This window comes from Passer domesticus, chromosome 4 (assembly GCF_036417665.1).
Source record: "Passer domesticus isolate bPasDom1 chromosome 4, bPasDom1.hap1, whole genome shotgun sequence".
Lineage (NCBI taxonomy): Eukaryota > Metazoa > Chordata > Aves > Passeriformes > Passeridae > Passer > Passer domesticus.
This window is the reverse complement of record NC_087477.1, coordinates 54,147,136-54,174,716: the sequence shown is the minus strand read 5'-3', so window position 1 is coordinate 54,174,716 and position 27,581 is coordinate 54,147,136. Positions and strand designations below refer to the sequence as shown.

The 27,581-nt window shown below is 35.3% G+C and overlaps 1 long non-coding RNA gene across 5 annotated transcripts in view; it reads left to right on the top strand.

The window, feature by feature from the left end:
• Window positions 1–27,581, top strand: part of LOC135299240 (uncharacterized) — a 273,288-nt gene that overhangs the window by 183,486 nt on the left and 62,221 nt on the right. The gene's annotated exons all lie outside the window — the stretch shown is intronic.

The window sequence follows — 27,581 nt, the reverse complement described above, 5'->3', positions numbered from 1 at the left end:
TTCAATGCACAATCAGATAAGGGTCAGTTTTGTTGCATATTCTTATTTGTCTTTAATTTGATACTGTTAATAAAAAGAATGAACATTTTATAGCTACAGATTTTTTTAGCATTTCAATCAGACAGGATTTTTCCTATTATAAGCCTTATCTACTGAATTTTTACAGTTTAAAAAAAACCAACAACTTAGCAAAAATATTTCTTGACTGACCCTCACAGGAAATAGATATATTCATTCAATGCCTGTTCTTCTTTACCCTTTTCCACCTTACTTTTTACCATCCTCTCCTGATGCAGTCCAAGCAAAGCACTCAAGTGAAGTTGAATGGTGAAAACCCTATGAATAATGGAAGTACTGGAAAGATGACTTTTTATGTAACATCAGGATCATGAGTGTGTCTGTGCATGGTCAGGACTGGATCTTCCCAGTCTTTACAACAGGCTGTCATAGTCTCAGTGCTGCCTGATAAAAACATAAAAATACGATTGACTTCATAAGAGAGTTTTATTGACAGGAGAAACAGACATAACTATATTTAAAGATGGTCTTAAATAGACTGAAATATTAGTTGTACTTTGTATGCTGTGTATAAATAGTATAAATACTGTGCTGTGAATAACACTTGAAGATCACCTACTTTACTTTTTCAGTATTGTACACTTCAGAAGTTTCATTTATTTCAGTCATAAACAGAAGTTTTGCCTTGTAACATGAAATAAACAGAGGTTTTAGTTAGAATAGCTGGTTTTACAGGCTATTGCAGAATCTCCTGTTAGAGTTGTCAACATTTCCATTTCTAAGGGTTTATAATTATAATCAGGCTGTAAAAATGGACTGTAGACTGAAACTGACAGCTTAAGTCTCAATTAAGAACCAAGTTATTTTAAAAGAACACATTTCCATAGCTCTCTTCTGTATTAAAATTGAATGGCTTAGTTTAGCTTCTGTAATGAGCTCATCTGATATTTTGTTAACACAACAGCAGCTCTGGGTTGCTAAAAAGAATCCTGTCCTCAAAATACCAGTGGGAAAATGTCATAATATGAGAGGGTAGAATTTTTTTTTCAGTTTTCTAAGTAGCACAACAGATATGCATATACTTTTTTCCTCCTTCTGAATCAGTAGAGGCTGAAGAAACTTCAGTTTAGCTCAAAAGACACACTGCAGTATCAGAATACTCATATTGGAAACTCAGACAGCTGAGCTGAGTCTCAGTCACATGAAATACTGCCTCAGCTGATGCATTTTGTGCCAAATCTATCCTACTTCTGAATTTAAGTTGTTGTTGTTTTGGGGGTATTCTTGGGAACTTTTTTGGGGGAGTGGTGGTAGTGTTTTTTAAATTGCACCAATCTGGCATTAATCATCCCAAGACAATGCAAAATATACGCTACTCAATTAAATCCTTGACCACTCTCTACATGGATTTTCTTCCCCAGAGGAGCAGCCAGCTTTTCATCTGCATTATCATCTTATGCCAGGTAGAGACCAGGTGATCTTCAGGTAAATACTTATCAGGTTACCTCAATAGGGTAAAAGAAAGATAAAATAAATTTTATGGTAGAAAGGAAAGATAATCTGTCTTATACATGGTGTGCTTTTATGAAATATTCTAGATATGTAAAATAATGGACTGATTATGGCATTATGTTGAACATAAAATGAGATGTGATATTTCAGAGAGGGATGTTTCTTTCAGTTCTTTTATGTAAGTGGAAGAACAAAGGCTTTTTGGGATTTCTTGACACATTTATATTGTCCACATATCTACCTGATAAGTTCATTTGTCAAGAATATCATACATTTGCCCATCAAAACATTAGCAGAGTTGGTTTCACATTGCATACAAAGCCTTGTGAGAGTAAATCAGTATGAGATATGTGAAAACCTGGTATAAGGATACATGCCTAATAGTTCATCATATTGCTTATTCAATAGTACATATTATAAAATCATTGAGACAGTGGCCTCCAAGGCATTACTCTAACCAATCTTATATATTTCCTGTTAATAGTGCAGTTCTTTTCCTGCAATTGGTTGTTTATTATTCTCTGAAGAGTCCAGCTCAGAGTCTTTTATTGTATATCATTGTCCTCTCTCTGTGATGTTGAAAATGAGGATGAAACCTGGTGGATTTTAATGGTCATGACATAAATGGTTTCTAGACATACAGGGGAGAATAGAGCATTGGGATATGTTGCTCAAAGGCAGGGATAAAACACTTTATGTGTACAGACCATACACATATATGTCTGTACGAGGTTTTTCTGTGCTATCACAGTATTGTACACTGGACTCCAGAAGAAGTTATTTTTGGTATTTTTCCCTGGACTGTAGGCACATACACATTGCAGGTATGTAAGACTGGTTTGGATGCTCAAGGTGTATTGCATTGCCTGAGACAGAAGCTATTCCAAATGGTTCACCAAAAAGGGTGATACCAAAGCTGCCATACAAGAGTTGTGCTGTCCTGTGATGGTTATACCCTTTTCTTTGACAATGACTTAATGCTTTTAATGCTTTCAAACCAAGAATCATAACTGTGTGTTCTTACCAGCCAGCTTTTAACCAAAGCAGACCTAAGAATCCCTTTAGATGCAGCAACATGCTTTTTGCTTTACACGGCTTTTTCTGAAAAGGTCCCAGTACAGACAGGTTTTGGACTCTTGTGTATAGTTTATAATTTTTCATTATGCTGTGGCTTTCCTGGGTTGAAAGCTGACAAAGAACTTGGTCAGAGTTCACTGTCTGACTTTTGGTGTGTAACACTCTTGAAGACCTTTTTGCAAAGAACTCCCGAAAGAAGTGAAGCACATGGCAGAGCAAGTCATAGGTTCTGAAATGCTCACAAGAACTTGGAAGAGTTCTGTCACAGAGAGTATAGCAACCAATAAAAATCAATATTTTCAATGGTCATAAAGTTAGTCTAAAATGTTAACAATGTAATATAGCCATGTCATATAATGCATATGTTGCAGAATTAATCTATATTTATATTAATGTTGTGAAGATTAATTTCTTGGGAAAACATGCAGAAGATAGAAAACTGGAATGTCACTAAATATTTCTATTTAATGAAAAAAATATAATTGTATTTATAAACTGTTTCATTTCTTTCATAAGTACCTAACTTCTGAGTTTACATTTCATAGAAGATTATATGATGTTGTAAAAATGTAGAAAGAATGTAGTAAAAAGTGTGTGAAATAGCAGCTATCAGCTTCTGTGGTGATGAATTTGCTGGATGTATCACAGCTCAGAGAACAGTGAAGATGTGAGGCTATGCAAAATGCATACACTCCCATAATGTTCTTTCTCACAATTAACCATAACTTCCTTTTAAAAATTGGTAATATTATAGGAGGATCTGTCTATATTAAAAAAAAATTAAAATCAGTCATAATATAGATATGATTTTGTAAGTCATTCACACATCTGAAAAGCAATTGAACTGGATGTCTTGGCTCATTAAATGTTTACATGTTAGGTTTATGGATGTACTGCAATTTTATACTTCACTGCCTATGATCTATGAATAGTACAACATGGTTCTTTCTTTGAAGCTATGAGTAATGGGTGAGATGATGTTCAGTTTATAGTTTTATAAAGTCTTTATGCTCATAATCAAGTAGATATCCTTAATCTCACTAGCTTTGAAAGCTAAATTCTATATTGTTAGGGATAGCTTAACTCACATGCAAGTCAAAAAGCCTGTGACAGACTTTTAACACAGCATTAATAAAGATCACATGGCCATCAGAGAACAGGTGTCTAGTGTAAGCTGTCTAAACTCCACAGATTGAGAACAGCAGAAAAGACAGACTTTCTCTATCTGTGTTACCAAATTCCAATTTTAGTTTTTCACCCAAGTAGTGTGTGCATGGGTTTGACTAGCAGACACATGATTTTATATTTCTGAAACACTGAAAATTATGGTCTAAGGTGTAGACTTTATCTGTGTTTTACTGATTATCTTTCCTGCATGAAAGAAAAATTATTTCTTCATTTAGGGGGATTTTACAATTCTGTCTTCTTTAGAAAAGTTCATAAAGGGCTTCATGATTGTCATGTGAAAGGGGGTTTCCTTGTAATCTTTGTGTTTAATTGGTCTGTCAATGCCCCAGGAAAGCCAAGCCCCTTGTGCCTGACCAGTCTGTCAGTGTCCTGTTATGGGGACTCCACTGAACAGTGTTTTGTGTCAGAGGGCAGTTCAAATACTGTTAGGGACATGCTACAACAGCATATTGGAGTCAAATATCTTACTACAAACCAGAAAGAAGTAGCCACTCCCAGATCTCCTCAATTTCATTTAGTATGTTGTCTGCTGCTGTTGACTGCTATTGCCCTTGAGGGACTCGTGCTAAACTGTTCACAGAATAACAGACTTTGATAATAAACATCCTGATAATAGAAAATTGTGATGAGTTGATGTTTGAAGATTGCTGATGATGGTGACTGACTGCAAAAGTTAATTTTAAGCAATATACAGGCAAGTCCCAGTCACCAATGAAAGCCAGCTTGAGTTAATAATTCAGTGCTCATAGAGGAAGGTTCTTACCCAGTAGATGTCCCTAGGGAAGAGAAGAGAGGTTCAGCCAGTCAGCTGATCCCAGAAGGTACTATGGAGTCTTTCCTATCTTCTCCCCATTTTTTTTCCTATTTTCTCCCATTCACTTTTATACTATTTCATTGTATTTAGGTGGAACTGATTTTCTCCCATCATACATTTGTTACTGATCGGTATAAAATTCTCTTGCTTCACTGTTGAAAATATAGTCAATAAAATAAAGTGGTTGGTGAGAGGTGATCATACCATGGGGGCAGGCAATTTTGGGATGGTGGTGTGAGTTAGTATTACAATTAGATAATAATGAACTGAGTTCATCTGAAGAGACCAATATCCTCACAGTTGCTGGCTCAGCAGCAGGACGTCCCCTGGGCTGACAGCTGCTGTTTGCTGTATCAGACACATGGAACCATCACAGTCCCCACAGCCCTGCAAGGAGTACAGCAGAGCCTGGCTCTGGTGTTTCTGCTCTGCTCCATCCTCTGTTTCATCCCTCAGCGTGTGCTTAAGATTGCAGGCTGTGGGGAATGTATGTAGGGAATCATCATGGAATAGATTTTGTGCCTGGCAACCAGATTCCATCTGGGAAGTAGCAACTGCATTTCACCTTATAATTTCTGTCCTAACTTCTGTTTGAATTTGAATATAACTTACTGGTTTTCACTCATTTTACCCCCAGCCATCTTCCCACAATGGTAGAGAAGATGAGCTTCTTCAAGCATGGCTCATAGGTCAGTCTGAGACAGTTTATCTCCTACAATATTATTGCACATGCGATCAGTGGTGGTTAAACTCCACTCTTTATGCTCAGTCATGTACTGAGCGGAATTCCAGCTGACTGAGTTGTTGAAGGGCAAGTTTGTATTTTGTAGCTATATATACAGAACTGTGAAAACACCCTTTATTTTTATTTGTAGTGTCAGCCTTGTCTGGTACATCAAAGGTCAAAGGATATTTCATATGCAGCATCCTCTTAGAATTTGGAAACTGAACAAACAAAAGGGAAACAGCACAAAGGTTAACACTATACTAAGAGTACGTGAAAGGGAATAGAGAAGTAGCAGCTCAGGAGTTGAACTCTGCCCTCATGGCCTTTGCAAAAGGTGGAAGGTTGCCTGGGACAGAATGGTCCCAGATGAGCACTGATCTTTTCCAGGCTGAGTAGCATAATTCTATCTGTTACACAGAAAGAAAGAATACAGTGTGTCCAGTTCAGCATCTGAAGTGAGAAATAATTTAAATTTTTAAATTATTTATTAATTTAAAATAATTTAAATTATTTTTTAATTTAATTTAAATAATTTAAATAATTTAAACTATTTTTTCACATCTAGTCTTGTAACTGATATTTCTCTTGCATATCCTGCATTTGCTGGAAATAGAGACACCAAATAGAAAGATTGCTTAAGATGGACCAAATTCAGCCAACAAAGGCTATGTCATTACCTTGCATTGTCCTTTCATTCCCTAGTATCCACATTCTTTGGAATGTAGAGGTTGTGATGATATATGTATTCTCTGTGCAGAGAGAATAAACCTATAAGCCTATAATATACCTAAACTCTGCTGCATCTTTATAGTGTCAATATTGTGCCTAGGAAGAAGTTAAAAAATCAAGATCACTGTGACTATTTTGAGACTCTTTGCCTTTGACAGTAAGAGAACTCAGTACTTGTACCTAATACCATTTATTTTTCTGGAGCTTTGTCTCATTCTGCATTCCTCATTTTACAGAAGCTCTAATGATGTGTCATCAGGGAAATGTACCAGTTAAAGTAAAACACCACCCCTAATGACATTTCTTAGCTTACCTGGCTTTAAAAAAACTTTATCTTGTCAGAGCCTTCTTAAGTACATAGTTGAATGGGACTACAAATTTTATTTTCATATTCCACAAGTTTGTACCAAAAACTCTAAAACTGCTGTAACAGATGTAATTAGATAGCTAATGATATTACAGCTCATATAAATGTAAATTTACATGTTTGTCTTGAATTCCATTTGACAAATATTTTTAACAAAACTAAGTTTAAGAGGATACCTTTGAAATTTCTGACTTCGGTGAAAATGGAATGCATAATTTCAAATTAACATAAAACAGGTAAATCAAAGCAGACTATAACTGGCCAATTAGTTCAATACATTGCCAACAACAGTGGTAAATACCAAATGTGAATCATTACTGAAAGCAAGTGAATAGTATCAGAGAAGTGGTTTGAGACACTGAGGATCCAAAGCTTCTCAAAATGCTCTCCCTGAGTCTATAATCACGTTTCTGAAGATCACTAAGGCAGAGGCAGTGTCTTTGCATTTAGGAGTACTTCACAGGCTACCTAATGAAGGAAAAATCTGACATTTAGTATCTACAGATGTGTTGCAATGAGGAACTTATGTACATGACTTAAAAAAAAAGTCCTATTTTGGAGGTTTTTTGAGCCTGTTGCTTGATGATTTTGCTGTAAGAGACCGTAGACAAACTTTATCTGTTCATCATATTACAGCTATTCATATCCCTCCCTTTTCTTGTTCCAGTACTGAAAAGTCCTACATTTCAGTTACTCTTTGCATGGAGTTCTTTCTCTACTTTGAATCAGCCTTGCTTTTCTCCAGTTTTTTCCCTGTTTTCTTGAACATCACAAGGCATGAATGAACAATGACAGACTTCATTTCCTATCCCTTCTAATAAAACCTGGTGTCCTATTTCCATTATCAAGTGCTTCTGAACTGTTGCCTAATGATTTTATTAGAATCCCTTATTGCAACCCAAATTTTTAATTTCCCAGCAGCTCATATCACAATACTGTACATTTAAAGCAGGGATTGTTTTAATCTATGTGCATTTCTTTTTGAGTATTGGTATTTTGTTTTGTCTAACATTTTGTTAGAAGGACTTTCTGCAGTAATCCACAAATGGCTTTTGGGAATTCTCTCCTGAATCACTTAATACCAGCATGCACCCCTCTCTCACCTGTCCAGATTACATCATACAGCCCAGGTCCTCTTACACCTCACCTCCAGAAGCAACCTACCCCAATATGAAAGTAAAACATATTTTCCACTGTGTGTTTCATACTTTCTACTGCTTCTTTAATAGATAAAGAAACTATTACATAAAATATTTCAAGTTTAATTATCCTGACCCAAATTAAGTTAATTCATTTCAGGCTGGAGCAGTGTTGTGTGTTTATTAGAGACTGGACTACTAGTGAGTAATGACTCAAGCATTCAACCACTTGCAGTAATCACCCAGGAGATGTAGGAGATTGGAGGGTTGGTGCCTGTGGCTTAAACAATGGGCTGGCTGCTTTGCCCTGATGCTCAGAGTGGCTTCCCAAGTGCAGAAGGTCCAGCACACCCGAGCCTACTAAAAGGGTTCCCAGATAAAGCAAGAGGCTGATAAGAGGAAAATCCTGCAAATTCTTCCTATAATGTCAATGTACTCCCTTGCATAATGACTCAGCAGTGGGAACTTCCCCTTGAAGTACAAGGACATGTGGGATGGAGGTATTAATTTAAGCTGATAGGCCATGATCTATTAAACTAACTCTGACATAAGAGACAGTTGCAATATCTTAGAAGGTCTCAAAGGCTCACAAAATGTCCCTTGATCCAGTATTATATCATCCAGGGGAGCTACAGGGGTGTTTCCACCCAGCCTCAGCTGGGTGGAAACGTGTAAGTATAAACCCCATGGGCTTGGTGTTTTGTGGATTCTTTCCTCCCACCACTTGATGGATACAGTCTGCAACACTTGAGAAGAGGACACTTGGGATGTTGTTGTAATCTATGGAGTCATGATATTCCTTCTACTTAATCTGTTTCTCTGTTGCACTTTTGGTCCCTCTCACTTCCCTATCTCCCTCACTACTTCACATTTAGCGTTAAATAAAATCCATACTATTGACTTTGGCATATGGTCTCATTTGCACCTTAATTTGGACAGAGGCATCTCTAGATTTTAAATAATTGAATCCTAAGAGTGTTATAGAGTTTAATGAAGTTGCAGAATATTTATAAATTGACATTTGGGTGTTTCAATATTTTCTACTAGGTTTAATTTTCTGCCTCCAACAACTTTTTAATATCACAAAATCTACATTGCAGGTAAATTTTTGTTTTCCAGCATTCACTGGGAGTATTCCATGAGGACACAGTTCACTGTTATATAGACATTAAATATGCAGGTTTTTTTGACAGACTGTCCTAGTTTAAACTGCAACAGTCAAGTTTTCTAATTCAATTTTCCCTCAGACAGACAGACTAACCCACCCAGATACACAGAAGTAGAATTAACATTCATGTATCAAATATCTTTGTTCAAATTGTTATTTGTTTCAGTCATATGCTAATCCTCCAATGCAGACTGTTCTGCTGACAGTAAACTCTCATGGTATTTCTTAGAATAACATAGGTCCCTTTTATTTTCCAAATTTCCCTAACTATATCTGGCAATTTTATCAAGTAGAAATTGCCTCTGTAATGCTTCAGCTTCCTTAAAATTGTGTGTGCATATGAATAAAACCTGAAAGCTGTAGATATGGTTCCACAAATTGTATCAGTAATGTACAATATGTTCTATTCACACACTTCAGGAAAAAACAGAAGTTCAGCATTACAGCCAAACTTTAGTTTAAGGTCTGCATGAAGTACTTTCAGATAAGCAATTAGCATCAGATATTTTTGTTTCCCCAAAGTAATAATTTTCTGTTGAGATATTTGGTTTATATCTTCATTGAAAAGCCCAAATCAGAGACTCATATAGACCGTCTTGTCCAATCATAGATACTCATGTAGTTAAGCAGAATTAGGCTCTAGTAAATCCACTTAGATATCCGGCAGTCTGTTTTATTTCTTTGACAGAAATACGTTTTACCACAGATTGCTATTTTAATCTTTGACCAGAAATTTATTTTAAGATATTTCCAAGTTTATGGAAACATAGGAAAATATCCTCTTCAGAGGAAATATTTTTAGAGGAATCCTTAAGAGCAAATCTCATAAATTTGAGGCAAAGAACTTGTTTTTAGGGAGTGAATATTTTGTTTATGTGGGGTGATAGCAGTTTTCATCAGTGGTGCCACTAAAGCAATTGAAAATTGGAGTTTCATGGTCTGATTCTCTTCTATGCAAATGAATGGGAATTGCACAGGTGGCTTCTAAAATCTAGTTTCAAGTAGGATAAATGCCTTACAAAATTGATAATTTGTAACTAATGGCTTGAATAGTACTAGCACCACTTAGAAAGACACTGAACTATTCGTTTTTTAAAAGAAACACATATTTCATTCACACCTTGGGTTTCCTCTATAGAAGCTTTCCTCGAGGTCTTCCCACTTGCAAGCTCTGTTCAGGAGTTTTATTTCTAATATAAGTAAACCTGAAAACTATAAACAAATACTTTTTTTAAGTGACAACAACATTTTAATGCTAAATAAAGGCAGTCTTGGATTTTGATAAATTAAATTTGGGATTGTGGGCTAGATATGTTTCTAACTGGACTTCAAGTATGGTTAGTATATATAAACATGCAATTAAGGTGAAAGATTGTGCTCCAATACATATTTCCTCTTTAATGTAAATCCAGCTACATACAGACAATTTCAATTTGGTATGTAACCAATTAATAAGAGCTTTAAATATATATATTTTCAAAAGCTGAAAAAAAGTTTTTTACTTTACTAATGGTAATTTCCCCAGTAATTAAATAGTCAGAAACAGTGGATTCAGTGCAATTTAGACTAGAATAGGGTCTAAAATAGTCACCCTCTTAAGAGAAGTTATTTTTACTTATGACTCAACATTAGGATTGCTATGGATTTTTCTCCATTTTTCCTGGTTCCTCTGTTAGACCCTTAGAAGAAAATAATTTTTATATCCATCTTAAGAATGTCTGGTGGCAAAATCCAGCTACAGAGGCTAGTAATTTACGGCACAATTTAAATCTCCCCCTGTGGAATGGAAAGATCCATTCCTACTTTTAAAAAATGAAATTTAAAGTTTATTATTATCAGGAAGATAGATACTTTTTTACTTAGAGGATGGGGAATGGGTGTGATGCTGCAGATTCTCCTGTTTATTTCATACATATGCAAACTTCACATAATTGGTTTCTGGATGATGGTTACACCTTGAATAGCAATAAGAAGATACTCTGTTTCCATGAGTTTTTGTTTTAGCTTTTTCAGCTCTAGTTTACATAGCCTAATTTACAGCTATATCATGTCTCAACAGAGTAAAAATATTCTACTAATAGTTCCATTATTTTCTCCGTGACAGAATTTAACAACATCTTCATTTAAATGCTAATTTTTTTTCAGTTAACTGCAGAAATAACATGCTTGAAGACAAATATAACACTTCAAGCATTTTAAAACATATACAAAAATTCATGCAAATCGTACAAATCAGTCAGTAACTTTCCAAGACAGGAGAAACATATCAGAAGTGAGTAGACAGTGAGAAACACACTGCTGGTTTATCGCAGAAGCATCACTGCTGACTTACTGCAGATAGAGAAAGTGGAATGGAGTTCTTTGTGCCCTTTTCCCCCCTCTTTTTTACTGTAGTGCAGCAAATTACAGAGTATAAACATTTCAGTTTGGTATCTTCACAACAGACCTATGTTTTGTATTCTCAAATTCAGATGCAACTAATTTTCATTTCCTGGCTCTCCCACTGCCACACGAGCTAACCAGTGGCATGTCATTTAATACATCAGGGTTTCTGTGGAATTATCTTTCTTACTCTCCATGTCCATGTGCACTTCAATAGTTAGGTAGACAGAAGAGCTATTGCCTCTTTTTGAGCTTCATCTACAAATGGGGTTTGTTGTAGTCCTTTCAAATCTGGGGCAAGGTAAAATCATCATTCTGTCTCTGAATTTTATACTTTGAGCCCTTTTTTTTAAAAAAGGATTTATTTGGACAGAAGAAACAGTATTAGGAAATTGAAAACTAATTTGTTCATGAACTAAGACAAGGACATGCTGTAAAATCATATATTGAAACAGATATACCATATTTAAATCCACATTCAGTAAGAAAACCATCAGCAATATTACAGGAGTCATGTTTTTCCCAGATAATATAAAATCTATTTTAAAAGAAATTTGTGCAGTGAATGTGGTTCATTACTATGCCAGGGTCTTAATATTTCCTTATTCATAATTAAAACTAGATTAAGCTTTGTTCTGGGTCCCCTATGGATTTGTTCAAGGTGACAGCCATGGGAATTACTCTATATTAGACAGTACTGATAGTGTTGTAAGTTTGAATGAGGCTTTTGAAAATAGCTAATACACAGTTTTAAAAATTTTGTATTTAATTAAAGAGACTACCATCTCAAAAATGGTGCTAGCCACTATGGCCCAAGTAAAACCAGTGAAGTGGATACAGTTATAGCCATGCTTTTCCCCTTACCTTATAATGTATTCTAGTACTTCATCTGGCTATCTTTTTTACCAAGTAAAGGGAAGTTCTGTCTAAAAAAACTCTGCCAAAATATATGTCTTAATGCTTTTCAAAGACTCATATCTCTTTCTTTTATTAATAGTTTTGTGTGGAAATGTCTTGGGGCTGCTTGAAGTGAGGTACTGGTGAACAGGTTCTTTTCAGTTATTTTAGCTCCTATAAATGTAAAAAAAAAAAAAAAAGAAAAAGAGAAGAAAAGAGAAAAGAAAAGAGAAAAGAAAACAGAAAAGAAAAGAGGAAAAGAAAGGAAATTCACATGCTGAAAGGATGGAGGCTTATTGAAATCCAATAAATAAAATGTTAAAAAGAAACTACTAAGAGAAACATATGCAATTTTACCAATTACTACAGCCATTTAATTCTCATAACAAAATATTTCTTTCCCATCTTAACATGAAGTACCATTTGAAACCCAAACAGGAGCAATGTGAAATCAGCACTGCAGGAAATGTAACTCTTGTTCAGCAAACTCCCAAAATATTTTGGGATGCACTCAGGATAGCCGGATGATTTTCCCTGCTGGGAAGACTGTTCACACTCTACCTGCATTCTGTAAATCCATGCAGGCTGGCAAATGCACTTGGCTGTTTCATTTAATTAGACAATGGTCCCTTGATGCAGAATGAAGACAAATCCAATGCCTGATATGTAGAGCACTGAAAGTTTGTAAGTTGTTGCTATTTTTGGCATATTTAAACCAAAAAATACATTTATATTTCTATAAATGTGTCATTGCTACATTTTGCTGGTTAGCTATTGCTTTCAAGCAGCTGAGTTCTGATTTACAGGCTAAACCTGCAGTAGTGATACAGACGTTACATCCGGTAAAAAGCACAGGACACTCTTTAACAGCTCTCATTGTTCCCCAGTTTAGGACAAAAGTTTTCTAAGTTATAGGTCCCCTTTTTTGCTAGGGTGGTAGCCTTTAAATATATGTCTGGTGGGTAGGAGCAGACTCCTTTTCAAAATTCATGATCCCTAACAAAGATGAGTCACTTGATAAAGTATGAAACTCAAATAAAAATTTGATTAAAATGCAGACATTCTAGTCTGTAGACCAGTTTTTAACTGTGGTATTAGGAAAAAAATATTCCACCCCCCCATTTTTGCAAAAACAGGAGAGGAAGGGGAGGAAAACAGGGAAGAGTCAACCAAAATTGTTTACAATGAGAAACAGATGTGAGTTATTATGGAGTGCTACTGTATTATTAATAGGAGTTTGGTGTCTGTATTATTTCAGATACACCTATAGGTATATTCCCAGGTATATTTCCCAGGTATGTTTAGAACACAGAAAGCTTGGGAGTTCTGCAAGTATTATTGTAAACCTCTGGTTATTTTTCATGGGAATGTCATGACTAGGGTTGCAAGCTAGTGGTATAGGAAGGAGACAGAAAAAGGTCTCTAGGCAGCTGTCCTGCTTCAGTGGAAGCGAAAGGGAAGTACTTCCAGTGAACCACAACCACGGAGGGCTGAGAAATAACTGAGTAGTGACATTCTGATATTGCATTATATTTGCCTTCTGGTGCAACTGCCATGCTTGCTTGCACTCCTGCGTCAAGTATTGTGACAAAAGTGTGAGACAGCACCATGATGTTGAGTCAGGGCATCACTTAGCAATTACAATGCTGCTGTCCAGCTCCATCAGGTAAAGTATGTTGCATGTCTCTCTTACAGAGGATCACTGATCTACAACATGCATGTACCAGCAAAAGCATTTGTGGTGGTAGTTGAGAAATCAAGTGTCAGAATTGTAAGCAATAGGTCATCTCTAAATTGCAAAAGAAATTTAGGAGAAGAGATTTAGGAGAACGCATTTTGAATCTATGCATCAAATAACAACTTTAAATCCACTTGAGCACTTGGTAAAGAATGCTCTTGCATGGCAGAATGGTTTCATATGTGACCAAGTAAATACAAGTCTGATGATGGAAAAACTGCAGCTATGAGTTCTGAATTATCAACAATGTGGATACATGGTGATACTGAATTGTAGTAGATACATCAAGTATCTACATTATTAACTGGAAGCTAATTTAAATGTATAATTTTAATGTATAATGAAAAGGAATCTAATCTAATTCTGAATTTCCATGTATCACTAATAAATTGGAAGACTAATTAATCAAATATTGCTGCAATATTAAATAGCTAATTTACCAAGCAAATTGTTTATGAACTCTTGTGTGAAGCTGCCTGTGGCTATGTCAAATGATGGTGTACAAGTTATGTACTGAAGTTTATTTTGACTACCAGAATACTCTAGCATAGACCAGAACACTACAAATTCATGTGTGCTGCCCATAATAGAACCCCAGAAAAGCTGACACATTTCTTATGCAGAATACTTATTCTCTTTCACGTAAAACAAAGTTTTACACATAAAGAAATTGAAGATACTGCTTTTAAAGGTTTGGGGTAACATATCACATTTTATCTAATTGGAGCACCATTTAGAAACAAGAGCTACTAAATAAGAAGCCAGCCAAAGAAATGGTGAAATTATAATAATCAGTTTAAATATCAAGCTTCAAATGTGGATTTTGAAATTCCCAGTAGGAATGGGATAGAAATTTAATCCTTGTCCCAGACTAAGGAATATTTTAAAAGCTTGATTATAGAAAATGTTGACTGCAATTCTTGAGTAATATACAGTGTCTTTGAACAGTGAGGAAACAATGATCAATGAAATATGTTTTATATCCTGAACTGGGGTATAAAACTGCTCTTATATGCAATGTGTATAGACATAGTTGTAAAATAAAATAATATCATTAGATAACACATGATGGGACTCTTTAAACTAGTATTTAAGTGTTTTGATGCCATACATAGAGACTTGCTCAGGTAAGATTTTCTTTATTATGTATAATATTTGAGGGGGAATCTTCATCAATCAGGAATTCTAAATTATCTCCTTGAATTGGAGGTAGAAATGAGCCCAGGACAACTGCTCTTTCAGCACTGCTGTAGGTATTTCCAGAACTCCATGGTTCAGAGGTGCTAAGTACAGCAATCAGATTTCACCTAGATTTCTCCATGATTTAATGGTCTTATACTTAAATAAGCCATAAAGTTTAATGGTGGTGTTTATGTTTAAAGCCAGAAACATACTTATATACTTTTCTGAACTAAGACCATTAACACCATCATTGAAATATCTGAACAACGCAAGTGAGGCAATAAATGGAACATTTTGTGGAGGCAAGTTCCTATTTGTATTACCATCGCATTGATTCAAGGACAAGGGAGGAGGAGACTGAAGATTTTTTTTCCCATTTTCACAAGGAAGCATGATGCTTTGCTCTACATGTAGTTCCAAATGAATCACAGGGGAGCATGCTTTAGCTCACTATGATTAAAGAAACTATCATAGTTTGTCTGGAAATAGCATTCAGAAAACTCACACAGGAAGTTTGTGTCAGATCCTAACCCTGCATTATCTGACTCTTAGCCAATGCTTTAACTACAAGACAATCTGAATTGCCTTAGTTTTCAATCTTCTTTTCCAGAAGGTTAGTTTTTATTTCTTTCCCTCATATGGTGTGAGTTTCAATAATTACATTAAGAAGATGTTAGGAAGGGGAGGTGTAGGGGGAAGGAAGAAATTGGTTTCAGTGTAAGGGCCCAGAATTTTAAGATTGAAAGTTTCTTAGCCTACTCACAATTGTCTTGAATTATTGTGTTACTTTTTATTGATAAAGTATGAATTTTTAATCTGGTAGTTGGAAAATGGGCAGGTGAAATGAGGTGTCATAGTAGACTACATAGATTTTGAAGAGCCAAATTCCAACAAAATAATTTAAGTCTATGATATTATTACTGCCATCACAAAATTAATAGACATCTATTTTTCATTAAAAAATGATGTTTTATTAAGTTCTAATTTCCTTGTTTGGTGGGACACTGACATAACAAATGAGTATTTTATTTATAGTTGTTGTCCAGCACTTCAAATCTGAAAATTCTTACTTTATTGTAAGAAGAAACGTACAAGAGGATGGTTTGTGACCTCATGAGTGGTCCTAATTCCAGGATCATGTTGGAGCATGCGAATCACAGGAATCCATTCCCCAATCCCAGTGAAAAGGGAAGCAGTTGGCTGCTCATCTGTGGTCACTTACTGAATACAGCCAGTTACAACCACACACCCCCCCCAGTGACATATTGCAAGATGAGAACTGGATTACCAATGAAGCCATAGAGCAGAACTGAAAACTTTTCATCTCAGGGTCTGAGTCACGGTTAGCAGGATAATTGGAATTTATCAAAGACCACATTATGCTACCAACTCAGCTGCTCCAATATTCAAAATCTTACACTCTTTCACCATTAAAGATTTTGAAATTTACTTAGCATACCGGTAGCATTAATCAGTAGAATAAAGGACACTGTAGTCTTTCAGAGTGTATTATGATCAGCTAGGAAATTAGGACTGAGGGTAAGGAATTCTATTTTGATTTTACAGGATAATTGGCAGGCAAACAGCAACTACTGGCATCATAATTTGTCATGAGGACACATCCACAACCCTTGCAAGGTCCTTGACAAACTCTGTAAAGTACAGTATGGAATGTGCAGAGGTCTCCTTGAGTTTCCTTGTCAGCAGATTTTCTGTCACTGTCCTAATGGGAGCAGCTCTGTATGGCTCTAGCTTTGAATGGAAAGTGGTGTAATGGAGTAGCACTCTGCGCACTCACAGCTCAGGCTTTCCTGTGCTTTTCCTCCTACAATGACACTTGGCTGAGTTAAGCTGAAATGGCTGTGATGGGCATGACCCACATTGCTTCCTCCAGCAGCAAGGAAGTCGCCTTGCCAAGGGGAGCTCTTCTCCCTGTGCAGCTGTTCAAACTGGGACAGATCTCTGTCTGGTAGTACGTCAGCTGCAAAAGGAGCTGAGCATATCAGCAGGCTGGAGATCCACTTTCTGTATCAGAATAACAAGACTTTTAGTCACTTTTTATTTTATGAATAATCTTACATAGATTCCTCAAAGTTATATCCCAAAAGAAATTAAATACCAAAGAACTGATGAGAGAAGCAAGACTGTCTGCCTTCTTTTAGGTTTCTGAACTACTTTGTTCAGACAAAACATCTGATTAAGTGCCAGTTTGTTATATCATTATGATAAAATATTTTCTGAACTTTATCCATCATGAGAAAGAATTCTAAACTTGGTAGTACACACTCACTTGTGCCAAATTTATTATACTACAAAAGCCAGTCATAAAAAGACATTATTTCTAATGGGTGATTCATGTCTGTAGAAAAACACTATTATTTTTTATCTGGTCACAATGTCACATCTGTTTTATGTCTTGATTGGAACAGCAAAAGTACTATTTTATATTGAATTTCCAATTTTGCTCTTTTATCCTGCATCTCTTCTGTATTGTTCATGTGATAAGCTCCATCTTGCTTGAGGAAAACCGCTCTTTTATTTAGTCACAGGGTGTGTTAGCAATCTATCTTTCAAGTGTCAGAATCAAATATTAGTATACACCATAAAATGACAATCAAGCATCATCTGAGAAGACAGAAGCATGTCTATTTATTTTGCAATCTGGAGAGGAAAATGGATTCATGTTACCGTGTTTATAAGAAAAAAGTAGGTTTTTTTTACAAAGTAAGTTCTCTATGTTTTCTCAAGGCACTTTTTAAGATTTTTTAAGACATAAGTAATACCATGCTGTAGTCTTGGACATGCCAAATTGCAGTTGCAATATCATAGCTATCACCCAGTCAGACCTATGATATCGTCTCTCATCTTTACTACTGATGTCCTTAAGCCTTCAAAATAATAATTGTCCTGTGTTAGTAGGACTTAGTTTTGGTTTAAATGTTTCAGGGTCATAGAGAAGAATGTACACTGTGGGCTCAGTGAAGGAAGTTGGAAATCGGGAATCTGCTGTGTTTTCTTGATCTTCCCCTTCCCATATGCATTTTCTCTTGAGATCTTTCTGATGCCTCATTTTACAACTTGTTCCATTTAACAGCATATCAATAAGACATTTTACATTTTTTTCAAATTCCATATGTAAGCATAGTAACAAGTAATGTTTAGGTGAAGATGAGTCAAATCAGTCCAGATAATAACTGATATTTTGTAGTAAGGAAAATCTAAAAGACTGAAAAGTGTCTTCAGTTGTATTCAGGGACACAGCCTACATAGGTATGTCCCTGAATAGGGATAGTTTTTCTCAGGTTAGCAGTCTCTAGCTGTGTATCAAAGAATATGTAAGTGTAGTCTATAAATATTAGTTTTGAGTTTTGTTTAAGGCAGGTAACTGTGTACCACAAATCAAAAGAACTCTTTGTAGATAGTTTTGTTTTTTAACCTCAGAATTATCACTACTTGCTACTTTTACAGATTCAAGTCAAGTCTACAACTATATGTAAGATAGCTAAAATTGTATATGCCACTAAAATTTTTTTGAAGTCCTGTGAGGACCTAAATGCCTCTTTCAGAAATCCAAATATTGATTGAAATAATCATAGTTTCTCTTTTATTGTCATCATTTATATGCAGAATTCAAATCAATTAGAATAAAAAACAAGGTGTGAGTAACCACAAAGTCCCATATTTCCTCTTTAGTCAAGCCCACACATATTTTTTTCATTTCTGCTCTCCAGTAACTGACCCAGTTCACTAGTATTGGGACAAGTCATTCTCAGTTTCAGATGCAAAAACAGAAAAAAAGAAAAGAAATAAAAATGGGTATAGTGAAGGATAGTACTTAGCTACCAGTAAGCACGATTTCCATGTGTTACTCATGACAGGAAGGGTTTATGTGAGTATAACAATTTTATATATTGGAGGAAATCTCCAGGTGTTCCACAGTTTTGAAATTGGGTCACCTAAATACACGTTGCTGTTTTTAAAAGCTTTGTCTACCATCTAATAATAATGAAGTATTGAGAAATAATTCTTACTCATTGCTACGGCATTCAGTGTGGTCATTGATTTCCTCATAATCAACCACAAGTATAATGGTCTTTTACTTTAAAAATTAATTCAACTCTTTATCTTTTTAAAATGATGCATGACAAAGGCTCTTAGAGTTCAAGCATAAAATAATGTTGTGATTTTACCATATAGTTTATTTTCCTTTGTTGGATGATTTGCTAAAGCAGATTAAAAGCTGCTTGCCAATCTTTCAAATGCTATTATATATTATTCTAGGGAAAATGTTATTTAAACTGGTCTGAAGCTGATATTCCTTTTAAGTTTGAAACACTTCTTTCCAGAACCAGGAAGGGACAAATAAGTTTAAAAAGTAAGAGAAAAACTTAACAGGAAATGCAGCAGCCTGTTGCTTATCCATATGCAGAGCCACACCACTGGAGCAAATCAGCACAGTACACAGCCTCATTAGCTGCTCTGAGACCTGTTACAAGTGTATGAATCCCAGGCTGCTGGCGGATTTGCTTTTGGCTGCCTCCTGGGTTTCGGACTCATGAGAGTGGTGTAAGGGATATAACCCTAAGGGATGTTGACCTGGATAGGCTGAGCAGCAGCTGGACCAGAAAATGATACAATTATGGCAGAAAGGCATAGGACGTGTAAAAATCAGAAGGGCATCTTCTAAATGTTTTTTGGATTACACATGAAGCTGGGGAGGAAGGAATGTCTTCTCTTCTCAGGCCACAATTTCACTCAGGATCAGAAGTTAAAATTACTGAGGATCTTAAGCAGTAGCAGTGTCATAGCTGACACAGTCAGATATGTACCAACCCAGATACACTGCAAGGCTAATTGGTTGCAGCTGTTTGCAGGTGACAGGTCTTTTTATTATTATAATTATAATTATTTATTTTCTGCAGTAAATTAATGCACAGTTGTAATATTAGCAGCCATTTAAAATAGAAATTATATGGGTAAAATCATCATAAACAAAATAAGTTTTAACCTATTTTCATGCTGGTGGTGATTTTAACAGAATCTTAAGAAACTCATCTGTCAGCCTTAACCTAAATAAACCATTTTCAGCTGTTCTCCTAAGTGACTTTCATGCAGTAAATAGACCCAGCCTTATTTATTTACCTTCCACTGAAAACAAGTTCAAAATACTGTAAAGAAATTTATATTAAAAATACAGCCTTGTGAGGGATATGTGAGAAGAGTAAGGGGAATATAAGAAGTATTCAGAGATCTCACTTTTTAAAATAGAAATGAAAACTCAGCAAGACAGCTGGAATGCAACAGCAACATTATGCACCTGTTTAGTCCTGAGCATGAAGACATTAGGACCTGTTTTAAATTATTAATGAAGTAAATTAATAAGCAGGATGAAAATCCTTTCCAGTTCCCAGAGAGGAAGGGCTTTATACTTATAAAGACAGTTGTTCTTTCCAGCCTACTGAATGATGCAGAGGTTTGTGGAAATGTCCTTAAGACAGGACATAAAATAAATGATGGAAGACTTGGGAATTACTGTCTAGAATTGTTTTTTTTCCCTTCATCTGTTTTTGTCAAATTAACATAGACAATATTTTGTATTATTGCCAAGTGGGTACCATGAAAGTAAGCAAGCCTTATTTTGAGGCATTTAAGCACCAAATTTCCTTAGAAATCAGAAATCTTTGCTTGAAGACTCTAGATTTTCCTTTGAAAGAACTGCCATTTGATTCTAATTGATCCTGATGTGTCAAGTGTAACTTTGCTGTTTGTCTGTATCTGGTATAACTGCAGATAATGACCTTTTAATTCTTCCCACACTGTAGAAGTTAAAACTAAATCTGGTGTATTGCCTTAAATTGGCAGTGGCTGTGTCTGTACTCAAGGAACTTATATTCACGAGTAAATTAGATTACTGTTTTAAGATATACCAGTAATTCTCTTTCTAAGTATAGAATGGCATTGGTTAAAAGAAGCACTGTAAATCTTATTTCCAATTAGCTTAAGCCCTATAAACATTCACTGAAACCCTACTAAATCTGCTTAAATTCAAAGACTGTCCGCAATTTGCCAGCTGGTTGTTCCTGTCTGGAGATTTAGCAACAGATATCTGTGGGATGGGAGAAAGCTGATTAGAGATGAATAATGAAGAAAGACCAAAACCCCATTAGGCAGGTCTGAAAGCAGAGTCTGACAAATGACCCCAAGAGATATTTAATAGTGCCCAGTTAGACAAAGAGCAGTAGGCAATAGAACCTGTTCCTTATGAAGGAGAGTGCAGAACTATGTATATTCAGCTTGTTTTGGCTTCCTGTGGATTCAGTGACTTTTTACAGTAGGAATAAACCCCTCATGCTTCATCAAACTGATAAATAATTATTTAGTTTATGGAGTTATATCAGTGAATGACAGTCTGGATTTTCATTAAATGGATGTGGTTTATGAGTTTCACAAGCAGTAATAAAAAAAAGAAGTTGCCCCTTCAAAATGGGAGAGTTTAAATAATATGTTCACACTGGAAAAAAATAATAAAAGAAAAAGGTAAATCCTTACATTTCCTCTTATATTCAGCATGCTATCTGTAAAAAAAACAAAAACAAATCACTGAAACCTTTGCCAATCTTTCTTTTGCTGGGAATAAATTAAAAAATGTATTTGAGTCAAGAAGGGTCCCCTAGGTCCTTGTGTCAGAACTATTCTGCTTTTGCTATAGCAAATTCCTCTACCAATTCTCTTAGGCAGAACAACTTCCCCTGATGACAAAGAGCATCAGCCATCCTTTGAGATAAATCTTCTCTTTGATGTGTGTGACATTGGGAAGCTGAGTAATATGTTAGTATTCAAACTTATTCTGTTCAAGTCATCATGTCTTGCTAAGTATTTAGACTCTTCTGCTCAGGATATTTTTTTAAAAACATCAATGCCACATTTATTTTGCTATTTGAAAAACCTGTGGATATATTTCATATTAATGTGTATGTTCAAAGCAAAATTAATCTTTACCTGAGTAAAAAATCCATTTTTTTTTCTTGTTCTAGGATTACATTCTGAAAGAAGAGGCTCGCTGTTGTAATGTAGTGGATTTCATGCTCCTAAGATAGATGACAAAATGAAATATCATCTCCTTTTCTGATTCTTCTGTCTAGATGCTTTTTGTATAGCGGGCAGTGGGGAATTACGAGATTAGAATTCCACTGAGGTGTTCTGCTGACATCATAAGCCATACAACTGAAGCTCAAGTGGTTTACATTGTCATTAGACTCCCAAGATAGAAATGTAAAACTACATAATTCATGGTGTGCCTGTTTGTTTTATATAATAATGCACAGTCTGAGTTCCTGATGCAGTTCTAAGTCCCACTGAGACCACTCCTCCTTTTCCCAAAACAGCATTCTGACAGCACAATTGAAACAACATTTTGTTTTAAAACAAAAGGTATTTTTTTAATTGAAAGAAAAGACTGAGCATTTCTTGAGAGGGGAATATAAAAGTTTTTTACCTCTAAGTCAGTAGAGATAAAAAAGGTAAATTTGGGATTGAAGTACTGTTCATCAAAACTGGATCAACACATGGGTTACTAAAGCAGTAGAATGTGGCAGCTTGGAAGGAGCAAGCATCTTAAGTGAGAGTACAGATCAAGCTGAACAGCTGGCCTGAAGAATATCTAGTTTAAGAGATTTCAATTATTTGAAAATAAGGCAAGATATTTTCTGATACAACAAACAATCGGGCTGTAAAAAAAGTCAAATTTGGGTTTTCTCAAAAAAAGCTCTTAAGATTTGAAATGTTTTAAATGGTGAGATGTGCTATTTTGGCTATGCAAGCTGGCATTACAAAGAACCATTCTTCCAACATGTCCTCAAATCTTCTTGACCCAAATTTCTATTATAGAAACTTTAGTGCTAAGGTAATTTTAAGTAAAAATTCTTCCTGTTGCTTATGTAAAACTGAAAGTATGGATAATTTTAAATACTGATTATTTTCTTTTTTACTCTCAATGCCAATTGCCACAATTCTGTGGCATTAGGTAGCACAACAGGTTTCACTTTTCTAAGTGTTGGATATGGTTCTTACGCATATTGGAGCAATGAAGGGAAGGTGTCTTAAAATATGAATCAATCAAGAAAAATAGATATGTGCTCAGGTAGATGTTAAGACAGGCTATTTAAATAGATAACAGTATGCAGTGGTAATTTAATTACTGTGTAGCCTTCTTCCAATACTCTTAAAAAGTTGAATGAACAATGCAGCACAAATCTCCTATGATCTCGCCCTAACATATTTTTTATTAAAAACCAAACAACAAAGTAGCTCATAGCTGTCACAGAAGCTGCATCTGTATATCAAACTATTTTTAGAAGGTAATGCGATTTTATGCTTTCAAACGCGTTGGTCATGATAAGAATCCTTTTGAAACCCTTCTTTTAAAGGGAAGATATCAGCAAACAGAAAACAGAAGAATTTCACATTCTGAAATTGTACTCTTGTTTGTTTAAATCTGTTTTTCTTTTGAAACAGAACTTTGGCAGATGCCACAGATTCTTCTCTAGTTAAAGTACTGTGCTTAGATTGTTGGGCAATTCATAGCACCCACTCTCAGCAGTGATATAACTCAAAGAAAAGAAAAGCAGAGAAAAAAAAAGGGAAGAATCTTTTTTATGAAATGGCACCAGACAATCTTTCTTAAGGGAATATATAAAATAGATGTGTTTACTGCTGATAGGCTTGCATGCCTGATAACAGTAAGCAGATTAAGTATATACAGAAGGTCTTTTATGCCTGCTTCACTTGAGTGAAAGGTATTATGTTTGTTAATCAAAGTCTAAATGCTGGCAAAGGGGGACACATTGCATAATCCTATTGAAAGGTCTATATCTTTAAAAAGCATCTTGACATAACTGTAACTTGACCATTCCTCTAGTTCAGCTTCAGAAGCACACAGAGGAGGAGAGGCTTCCCAATAACAAATCAGTCACAGCTCCTAAAAATGAGGGATTTTTTCCAAATAAATGTATTTTTAACATTATTTTTACAGACTACAATGTGTGTTTATAAGAAACATTTACATCTGTAAATTCAGATTTTAGCTACAATAAAATTTCAACCTTAAATGTGTAGAGTTATGATAAAATAAATAAAAGGTAGTTTAAGACAGAGGAATACATACAACCTTCTATCTTGAAAAACTGTAAATTAAACCAAAATCCTCAAGAATTTTGAGCAGAGAAAATATTGCTTGGAAATATTTCTTTATTTGGACTTTATATTATTATTTTTTGCATGTGCATTTGATTTTGGTTTTTTGTTTATTTTTCTCTTAAAATTGTAAAGATCTGTTCAGATTGGAGCACTGGAAAAACCCCCTGCACTAGATTGCTGACATGATTCCAGATAAAGTTACCAAAGTGTCTGGCTTTAATATGCACTCTCTAGTCCCAAAATATGAAAAAAAAAAATTGCTTTTTGACTAACATTACTGGACCAAATATGAGCTTAAGAAATTTCTTTTTTTTAATCCTAAATTTCTTGCTTATTAAAAAAAAAATCTGTAGTAACATATAAAACCTTCAGAGAAAAGATTAAAGAAGGCTTGAATTTGAATAGAGTAGTGGAGAGAACAGGAAGAACCAAGAGGACAGAGGAGAAGAGCTGCAATTTTTGAGGAGGAGAGCAAAAGGTCGGGAATTTCTCCTGGACATCTGAGAAATGGGAGAGAGATGCCTAAAAAGAAAGATCTGATTCTAAAGGTCAAGACTGTGTCTTGCAGTGTGGTGAGAAACAAGTTCTGACTAGGAACGTATCTGGAACAAGGAATAAATGCAGATGCAAGCTACAATCAGCCTGGTTGTGGGCAATAAATTGGAGTAGAAGAGATTTGACCAGGGACATCAAGACTTTCTGTCCAAAATACATCTGAGCCTTTAGCAAGAGACTGAAATTGGAAAACTAAGGCCTTAAAAGTAAGATATATAATGATGAAGGCCAAGAAAACAGATGGTACTTCAATAGAGAACAACTGGACTGAGTAGAATATAAAATAGCAAACACAAAGACTTAGGATTAGTGGAACACATTCCTTTGCAAGAACTAATGTGGAATCCAGTCTCTTAGTTTTATCTAGGAAATATAATGGTAAGTGTCTCAGGACCATGAAAGCAGGTATATTTTGGAAAGCCTGTTGAAATGAAAATGTTTGGAGTCAGATGAGTCCTGCATGCATTTATACATAAGTTAAACAATGTCAAATGTTTTCACATGATCAAGGCTACACTCAGTAATTTAACTGTGGAATAAGAAAATATTTAGACAGAAAAATTCAGGCTTATCCATTTCAAACTTAGCTCTGAGTTTTGTAGAATTATTTTCCCAGCAGCTGTTTACAACAGCTTCCAAAAATATTTTTGTCTAAGAAAGTTATGATTATTAAAAATAGATGGATGCTTTACTCAGTGTGGGGCAGCAATTAATCATTGGGGAACAAAAAAAGATTGAAAAGTGAGAAGATGGCAGGATTATTTTCATTCATTTTAGTCATAGACATCTCTGGGATTTATGCAGTTACAACATAAGCAGCCAGGCTCTTTCCTGTACAAATTGTCTTGAATTTTTTACATGCAAGTTCTAAGGCCCTGTGCTCAGCTTTTCCTTTCAAGTCTAATTTGTGGAACTGTCATTTATAAATTTACAGTCCAAACTGAAGATGGTTTTGGACTGTGTGTATGGAATGGGTTGTTATCTCATTCTAAATAGACTGGAATGGAAAATTGCATCCTACATCAGTGTGTAGAAGATCAATGAAATGGGTTTTTTTCTCCATATGTCACTCAGTTTAGTATGAAATGGAATTTTTATGACATTAAGCTTGGGATGCAAATAAATTTTCAGTGAATGCTACAACTCTAACCTTAACAAATTATTAACTGTGTTAGGTTACAGTGATTACTGGAGCTTTAACAATCACAAAAGATATCCCAGGGAAGAATGCTAACCAACTTGAAATATTGATTTAACACATGTAATGACAACAACAAAAAAAGAAAGTAGCAGTTCTATTACATCAGATGCTGAAAATCAGCTGTATCTCACTCTCTGATCTAAGGAGGGCTAAGTTCCAATGAAATAACATACACAATTTCTCTAACTTGATTATGACCGCCAACTTTCAAGTTTCATTAAGCAGTCAAATTTTCTTTAGAAACCTTCTGGAAGAATAGGACAAGTATTCAGTGGCTGAGGCAATAGGCAGAGAGGATGGCTGTATCCTTAGCAACATTGTCACCAGATAAACACTTAGCAGAGCTGAGTCCTGAGACACATCTTCAGACAATCTGACACTTGGACTTAAACCTGCTGGAGTGAATTTCCACTCCATTACACTTAAGTACATTTCTCTTTGCTACAATGGTGTCACCTATCTCTGTGGTATTGAAGAGTTTGGATAAGGACATGAGAAGCTGAGCTTACAAGTTTTCAGCAACTGCTGCAAACTTGCAAGAACATCCTGTAAAGTCAAGGATGCCTGAACAGCTTGTGATGGTACATGCAATGTACTTAGCTGTGATTGCTTGGTGAAACCCTGCTGCAGTTCTGACCCATGCCTTGCTAAATTGGTTTGAGTTTACACCTTTTCTGTTTTTTAACACCTACAGTTATTCCATGATGACTGGGTTAAATTTTACAACAAATTTTAAAGACAAAGGGGGAATACTCCCCTCTGCACACAAAACTGTAAAACAATATTGTGAAAGGATTTGTATGAAAACAAAAAATAAAACCCATATTTCTTCTGAGGTAGCGTACTTCTGGACACAGAGTTTTCTAGGTACCTTTACTGGACATCAAATGTATCTTGGAAAACAAATATGGTAGGAAATAAGGATTGACAGGTAGCTTTAAAAAAATATCCAAACAGCAGAGTAAAAGCAAGTTATGATTATGCTGAAAAAGAGAAAACTGGATGTAAAACCTACTGTTAATAAATATTTTCTGCCTCAAGCCGTTTATACTTTTCTCCAAACACACAACATGTATTTAAATTTCAGTTTGAGAAATATGACATTAGGACAGTAGGACTAGTAATATCACAAAGTGAAAGAAATAACCATACAATAACATAATTCATAGTATGTTTTCTATATTATGACTTTGCACTAACCTAGAAAAAACTTCCAGTCCTTTCATTTTTTTCCTGTCTACATTTATTTTTTCTGCATCCCCTATTGCATATGCTCCCTACCTTTTAGATGTTCCTTAGTTATTGATTCCTACACACAACTGACACACAGGGAGTGGAAGGGTGAAGAAGGCCAGTAGAATAAATCAGCTTTCCAGTGGACTTAGATACCTCACCGCTTCAGGTGCTTTTAAAGTTCACAAAAATGAGAGCAAACAGTGCATAAGTGTTGCCATATTTTTGTCAAGCCCAGCAATATATCTGCTCCCATCACTTGTCAAAATACTGATATGATAGTTGAAGTAATACTTGAAAAAAATGGCATGGATTCCAGTTGTTATTTCTTTTGTCAATGTTATGAAGTCATAATGTAGAACTGTAAATGAGAACCAAAGTAGATGTTCTGGCAACTACATGTTGGAGAGTAGCAGAAAAGTTCACTGGGCTGGAGTAACATTTTTAAATAATCCATTC